This window comes from Mobula birostris, chromosome 8 (assembly GCF_030028105.1).
Source record: "Mobula birostris isolate sMobBir1 chromosome 8, sMobBir1.hap1, whole genome shotgun sequence".
Taxonomy (NCBI): domain Eukaryota; kingdom Metazoa; phylum Chordata; class Chondrichthyes; order Myliobatiformes; family Myliobatidae; genus Mobula; species Mobula birostris.
Window position 1 is genome coordinate 5,341,244 of NC_092377.1, and position 8,390 is coordinate 5,349,633.

The 8,390-nt window shown below is 51.5% G+C and overlaps 1 pseudogene; it reads right to left on the reverse strand.

The window, feature by feature from the left end:
- The window catches only part of LOC140201122 (tripartite motif-containing protein 16-like), a 33,506-nt pseudogene extending 31,106 nt beyond the window's left edge, over positions 1 to 2,400 (reverse strand).
- Between the last annotated feature and the right edge of the window lie 5,990 nt (positions 2,401 to 8,390).

Genomic DNA, 8,390 nt, shown 5'->3' on the forward strand with positions numbered 1-8,390 from the left:
AGCTAGCCACATGGATGATAGAAAAATGGAGGCCCAAGTGGGATGGTAGAAAGATCTTGGAGTAGATCAAAAGGCCAGCAAAACTTAGTGGGCTGAATTGACTGTACAATGCAGTAACGTAATGTTCTGTCAATTGACCCCTCATTATCTAATGGCACCCCCACCTTCAAATCAAGTCACTCCACAAGAGATTCTACATTTCCCTATTCTTGTGAATTTCTCCCACTCCACTGATTTCCTTTTTTTTCATTACTCATTATGGCTCCCTTCTTATCCCTTCCCTTCTCCCCACCTCCCTTTGGTGCCCCTCCTCCTCCTTCCCTCACTCCATGGTCCACTCTCCTCTCCCATTCCTTATTCTTCAACCTTTACCTCTTCCACCCATCCCCTCCCAGTTTCTTACTTCATCACCCTCCCTTCACGTGGCTCCACCTATCACCTGCCAGCTTGTACTCCTTCCCCTCCCCACCCACCTTCATCCTGGCTTCGTCCCCCTTTCTCTCCTGTCCTGATGAAGGGTGCCAGCCCGAGACACCAACTGTTTATTCCCCACCATAGACACCACCTGACTTGCTGAGTTCCTCCAGCATCTTGCGTCTCGCTCAAGAGATTCGGCAGACGGTGAAAATCCAGAGCAACACTCGCAAAATGATGGAGGAACTTAGCAGATCAGGCATCATCTGAAGAGAGGAACAAACAGCTGACATTTCATGCCAAGACCTTCCATCAAGTGTTGCGTGTGTTGCCCAGTCCCTTGCGTCGTGCTAAGATTAGGCCTTTCTCTGCAGTGAGGTCCTCTTCCATAGTACAGTGAACCCACTCACCAGCTGCCCCACTCCATCCACTTCCTCATGACCTTCCCATCCCAAGTAGCTCTAGGCTCTGACTCACATCACCTCACCTGCCTGACCTCCTGATTATTCACAACCATTTCACTCCAAATTTCCCCACTAAGCTTTGACCCCGAACCTTCCCACATCTACCATTCACCTACCACACTCCAGAGGTCGACAGCTCCCCACACCTCCCAGATCCTACCAGAGGCCTGCTCTTCCCCCACCCCACGCAGACATCATCTCCCCTCCCTCACATGGACACTCCAAACTCTCTCTCCCCTCCCCTCCCCTCCCTCCCTCCCCAAATTCTAAGACCCATCCACCACCTCAGGACACACAGACCATCTTCCCTCCCACTCACAACCCCCACCCTCACATGGCTCTCCCCAATCCATCAGAGACCCCCAACCTCTTGGCCCATCATCTCCACTCCCTAAATTTCACAACCCCTTCCCCCACAACCCAAACCTAACTAACCCACTCCTGGATCCTCACCCCAAACGCCCCTCCTCTCAGCCTCTTCTCCCATGCACAGTCCCTCTCCCCCTCCTTCCTGCACTCACTCCCATCTGACTGCTCCCTCAAACTCATGACTCCTACAGACCTCTCCCCAACCTCTTAACCCCTCACTCCTCAAACACTGTCCCTCCTTCACCCCTCCCTCACTACATCCCTTCCACTCGTCCTCAGGCCTACCTCCTAAACTCCACCCCTCTTCTCCCAGGCTGGAGCCCCTCTCCCCTCCCAATTTCACCCCAAACTCCTGATCCCTTCACCAATCCTCTCCTCAACCTCACACCCTTCCCTTTCGCTCATCCTTCCTCCCTGTTACCCCGTCCCCCGACTTTCGCCCACCCTCCTCTCCCAATCTCAGCATCCCTCACACATACGCCAGTCTCCCCCCTCCTGCCCACAGCCCTCACCTGCCTGCGAGCCGCCTCCTCCTCCACAGTGCTGACCTGGTGCTCCCGGTGCTCCTGCAGGGCGCACACCCAGCACACGCAACGGCCCTCGGTGCGGCAATAGCTCTCCAGCGGTTTGCCGTGCGTGGGGCAGCGGCGCAGGCTCAGGTCACGGAGCGGCAGTACCAGGCGGTGGTGGCGGAAAGCCGGGCTCTGGCGGTGCGGCTGCAGGTGACTGTGGCAAAAGGAGGCCTGGCACTGCAGACAGGAGCGCTCTGCCTTCAGCGGCTGCTGGCGCGGGCACGAGTCGCACGGAACGTCCCCGGGCCCGGCGGCCGGTGGCGAAGCCTGCGCCAGGGAGCGCACGATCTGGGCCAGCAGCGTGCTGGTGCCGAGCCAGGGTCGCGGTTCGAAACTGCGCCGGCAGCTCGGGCAGCTGCAGCCGCCGGCGCCTCGCTGTTGCACTTCCAGTGGCGGCCAATGCACGCCCGGCAGAAGCTGTGGCCGCACGGCACCGTTACCGGCTCGCTCAGCAGCTCCAGGCAGATCGGGCAGCACAGAGTGTCCCTGGCCAGCGAGACGCTGGCCATCGCCGTCCTCCCCCCCGCTCACTGCCGCGGCTGCAGCCGAAAGTGAAAGAAGACAAGCTGCTCCCTTCCCTTCCAAATACAAACTGTTATTTACTGACAAAAGCGCACGCAGGATATACGAGCCGTGACAAAGAGCCTCCAGCGGCCATGTTACAAATACCATTGACGAAGGTTAATTATTAACAGAAAACTATACATCTGAACTCCCCCGGCCTCAATACCTCCCCCATAACTCCCCTTTCCCGTCCATCCCGTCTCCCCTCTTCCCCTCATCCCTCATATTCTACCCCTCCACCACCACTCCATCCCCCTTCTCCTTCACCCCACTTCCCCTCCCCTCTATCCCTTCCCCCCCTCCCCTCTATCCCCTTCCCCCTCTCCCCACCCCTCCCCCTCACCTCCACCCTTCCCCCTCACCTCTGCTTCCCCTTCACCCTCACCTCCACCCCTCTCCCCCTCACCTCCGTTTCCCCTTCACCCTCACCTCCACCCCTCTCCCCCTCACCTCCACCCCCCCTCCCCCACTTCCCCTCCCCACTTCCCCTCCCCTCTACCCCCTTCCCCTCCCCTCTCCCCCTCCCCCCCCACCCTCCCCCCCACCCTCCCCCTCACCTCCACCCTCCCCCTCACCTCCACCCTCCCCTTCCCCCTCACCTCCACCCTCCCCTTCCCCCTCACCTCCACCCTCCCCTTCCCCTCACCTCCACCCTTCCCCTTCCCCTCACCTCCACCCTTCCCCTTCCCCTCACCTCCACCCCTCTCCACCTCACCTCACCTCCCCCTCTCCCCTCACCCCACCCCTCTCTACCTCACTTCACCTCCACCTCTCCCCAACCCTCTCCCTTCACCCCTTCCCCTCCCCTCCCCTCCCCTCCACTCCACCCAACCCTTTTGCTCCCCCACCACTCCTCCTCCCCCACCCATTTCCCTTCCACCTTTCTTCCCCTCTTCTCCCCCACCACCCCTATTCCCCTTCCCACTTCCTTTCCACCCCTCTTCCCCTCCTCATCCATTCCCTCCACCCCTCTTCCCTCTCCCTCTTTCCATTCCTCCCCACCCCCCTTTCCACCACTCTATCCCCAATACCCCACCCCCAATACCCTCCCTCCCGGTCCCCACCCCCACCCTTCCACCTCTCATCCATCCTGCCTCTCTGTCCCTGCACAAGATGCACAGTACAGTACATATAACACACACACAACACAAAGTAATATCACCGGCTAAAGATAGTTTTAATTGGAACCGCAACCATAAGATTGTTTACGTGGTCAGCAACACTTTGCTTCCCGCCGTTGAATGAGCCACATTTCAGACACACAGTACACCAGAGTGAGAAAGTGTGTGTGTGTGAGAGAGAGAGAGAGAGAGAGAGAGAGAGAGAGAGAGAGAGAGAGAGAGAGAGAGAGAGAGAGAGAGAGAGAGAGAGAGAGAGAGAGAGAGAGAGAGAGAGAGAGAGAGAGAGAGAGAGAGAGAGAGAGAGCCCTTCCTTCTCACATAGCTCTCCTAAGTACCTATCTAAGAATGTGTTTTACGTCCCTAACATATCTGACTCTACCGCCAGCCTTGGGAGTGCATTCAAGTCACCCACGACTCTCTGTGTAAAATTCATAACTTTGACGTCTTCCCTAAACTTACCAAAAAAGGGTGGATGCCCTCTGGTATTGACTGTGTGCCTTTCATAATCTTCTACACCTCAATCACATCACCTCCCATCCACCTCCTTTCAAAGAAAAAAAAAACCTAGCTTATAAAACATGCTCTGTAATCCCGGTGCATCTCAGCAACCTCTCTAAAGCTTCCACATCCTTCCTATGATGAGGCAAACACTATGCTCCAAGTGCGCTCCAACCAAAGGTGCTGGAGGAACTCAGCAGGTCAGACAGCTTCTTTGGAAAGGAATAAGCAAACAACGTTTCAACTGAAACCCTTCATCAGGACTGGAAAGATAAGGGATAGGAGCCAGATAAAAGGAGGGGGGGGGGAGGAGGAGTGCAAGCTGGCACCTAACAGATGAACCAGGTGAGTGGGATAATATGAGAAGCTGGAAGGTGATGTAGGCAAGCCAATTCTGAATCCACCTGGCCAAACTTCCCTGGATCCCATGCCTCCTGACTTTCTGAATAAGCCTACCGTGTGGAACCTTGTCAAATGTCTTACTAAAATCAATATAGATCACATTCACTGCACTACCCTCATCTATATGCCTGGTCACCTCCTCAAAGAACTCTATCAGGCTTGTTAGACACGATCTGCCCTTCACAAAGCCATGCTGACTGTCCCTGATCAGACCATGATTCTTTAAATGCCCATGGGTCCTATCTCTAAGAATCTTTCAACAGCTTTCCCACCACAGACGTAAGGATCACTGGTCTATAATTACCCGGACTATCCATACTACCTTTTTTGAACAAGGGAACAACATTCGCCTCCCTCCAATCCTCCGGTACCATTCCCGTGGACAACAAGGACATAAACATCCTAGCCAGAGGATCAGCAATCTCTTCTCTCGCCTCGTGGAGCAGCCTGGGGAATACTCTGTCAGGTCCCGGGGACTTATCTGTCCTAATGTATTTTAACAACTCCAACACCTCCTCTCCCTTAATATCAACATGCTCCAGAACATCAACATCACTCATATTGTCCTCACCATCAAGTTCCCTCTCATTGGTGAATACCGAAGAGAAGTATTCATTGAGGACCTTGCTCACTTCCACAGCCTCCAGGCGCATCTTCCCAACTTTATCTCTAATCGGTCCTACCTTCACTCCTGTCATCCTTTTTTTCTTCACATAATTGAAGAATGCCTTGAGGTTTTCCTTTACACTACTCGCCAAGGCCTTCTCATGCCCCCTTCTTGCTCTTCTCAGCCCCTTCTTAAACTCCTTTCTTGCTTCCCTATATTCCTCAATAGACCCATCTGATCCTTGCTTCCTGAACCTCATGTACGCTGCCTTCTTCCACCTGACTAGATTTTCCACCTCACTTGTCACCCATGGTTCCTTCACCCTACCATTCTTATCTTCCTCACCGGAACAAATTTATTCCTAACATCCTGCAAGAGATCTCGAAACATCGACCACATGTCCATAGTACATTTCTCTGCAAAAACATCAAACCAATTCACACACGCAAGTTCTAGCCTTATAGCCTCATAATTTGCCCTTCCCCAATTAAAAATGCTCCTGTCTTCTCTGATTCTATCCTTTTCCATGATAATGCTAAAGGCCAGGGAACGGTTGTCACTGTCCCCCAGATGCTCACCGACTGAGAGATCTGTGACTTCTCCCGGTTTGTTACATAATACTAGATGTGTGTGTGTGTTCGTCCATCGTGAACATCGATGAAGACCTCGACATCATTATTGATGGTGTCGAGACTAGCGCGTGACTTGGATTTAAGTGAGGGAGAGTTGCACAGCGTCAGCCTCACTTTCTCTTCCCAATTCCCATCTGGATCCAGTGGCAAGACAGAGTCGAGACGGCTGGAGATGGGACTAGGCGCAGTGGATGACCAGGATGTCTTCTGTGTCTTGTCCTGCTCTACACGTTCCACGACGCTTGCAGAGACCGCCTTCTTGACTGTTGGACCTTCCATTGGTCTCGTCCGCTCAATCCACCGGAGTCTGTCTTCACATGCTGGGATAGACATAGATACAGTATGGCATTCCCCCTAGTTGGCCTGTCAACATACTGTGACAGGAATCCATCCTGGGTACACTCAACAAACTCTGCCCTGTCTAAATCCTTGGAACTAATCAGGTGCCAATCAATATTAGGGAAGTTAAAGTCACCCATGATAACAACCCTGTTATTTTTGAACCTTTCCAAAATCTGCCTCTCAATCTGCTCCTCGGTATCTCTGCTGCTACCAGGGGCCTATAGAATACCCCCAATAGAGTAACTGCTCCCTTCAAAACCATGCAGCACAAAAAACAAAACAAAACTGCAGTAATTAAAAAACCCAATAAATATAAATACATAAGATAGCTTATATACACAGATTATTTGTATGTCCATAAACCGTTGGTAGGCACAGAAATGTGTGTGCAGAAAGAGACACTGACAAGAAATGATAAAGTTGATAGATAGATGAAGTAGATAGATAATGAAGAACTTTACACTTTCTTAACAACCCTATCAACTTGCAAGGCAACTCTGAGGGAACTATAGACTTGGATCCCAAGATCCCTCCGTTTCTCCACACCGCTAATTAGGTGGCCATCTCACACATCTCACGAAAGGGCTTTATTTGATTTATCCATCTGGGAGCAAGTAGGAGCCGCAGTCACCGCGGCTTTTCTCTAGCCTCTGTCTTAGCGTAACGCGTGCGGGCAATTTCAACCGGTTTCAACAAATTTGACAACTCACCCACAAAAGAGCTGAGCGTTCAAAGTATAGTAGGCTGCTGTCTCCCCGGCGCTGAATAAACCTTCATAAACTGCAGAGATCTCTGTTCACAGTGGACGGGTATTCTCGCTGCGATTCGTCACGAATATTACGCCTTGCGGTTCTGTAAGCATTTCAAGCTGGCGACGGCTTGTGGGACCAAACGAAAAATAATGCGTCGTCTTGGGGCTCTTAAGGTTATGGCGACCGCAGCTGAAACGGAAAATAAAAGAATCGTGTGTTAGATAAGTTGCGGTAAACTGTGAGCGAGGTATCGAGTCTGTCCAAAAAAAACACACACTGCCCCCAACAGTCCGACAATTTTATTTCCCCATTTTCCAAGATTTGATCACACGTCGGCTCAAATGAGGAGTCTTGACCCCAAACGTCGACTCTTTATTCCTTTCCGTGGATGCTGCCTGACCTGCTGAGTTCCCCCAGCATTTTGTGTGTGTAAATCCTGGTGCAGGATTCCCTGAAGACTAACTTGCAAATTGAGCCAGTGGTGAGGCAGGCAACAGCAATGTCAGCATTAATTTCGAGAGGACTAGAGTATAAAAGCAAGTCTGTGTGTCTAAGGCTTTGCAAGGCATCGGCCAGACCCCATTTGGAGCTTTAAGGGCAGTTTTGGACCATTGATCTAAGAAAAGATGTGCTAACACTGGAGAGGGTCCAGAGGAGAGAATGATGCCAGGAATGAAGGGGTTAACATATGACGAGGGTTTGATAGCTCTGGGCCTGTACTGTCCATAGATAAGAAGAGGGGGAGGAGATCTCATTGAAACCTATCAAACTTTGCAAAGCCCAGACAGAATGGATGTGAGAAGAGTCTAGACCATAAGACCATAAGACAAAGGAGCAGAAGTAGGCCATTCAGCCCATCGAGTCTGCTCCTCCATTTTATCATGAGCTGATCCATTCTCCTATTTAGTCCCACTCCCCCGCCTTCTCACCATAACCTTTGATGCCCTGGCTACTCAGATACCTATCAGTCTAGGACTGGAATGGCACAGATTCAAAATAGAAGGGTGTCGCTTTCGAATGGAGACTAGAAGGAATTTCTTCAGCTGGAGAATAGGACACTATTCAAGAACTTGTTAAGACCTAATAAGGAGCAAATCAAAACCCAATCTCAGACACAAGGGAAGCAGAGATACTCCTCAATCTGTCAGAGTGGAGGGTGGTTAGAGGAGGTGGCAGGGGTTACAGGGATTTATCCGGTGATGGGGTATCAAAATACTGAGAAGGGATTGGCAACATCATCTCCTCCCCAATCCCCATCAGCCCAGTTGCACCAGAAGGCTGTGTGCTTAGCCCCGTTAGCCACAGACTGCTCTGGAGGCCAAAAGTCATTGGGTATGTTTAAAGCGGAGGCTGAGGGGTCTTGATTATAAGGAAGATGATGGTTATGGGGAGAAGGCAGGAGAATGTGGTTGAGAGGGATAATAATTGGCAGGCAGACTTAATGGGCCAAACAGCACATTTTGCTTATATCCATAGGGGTATATATGAATAATGATTTAATTCACTCCCTGAAAACCCACAAATCTGTGAAGATGCATATCGACTTCTGAATAAATATGTCTCTTCTCCACCCACTCATCATCAACTTGATAATAAGTATACCATTTTGGATACTCCCAGGGACTGCCATGGAGACCAGTTTACTGACTAAGC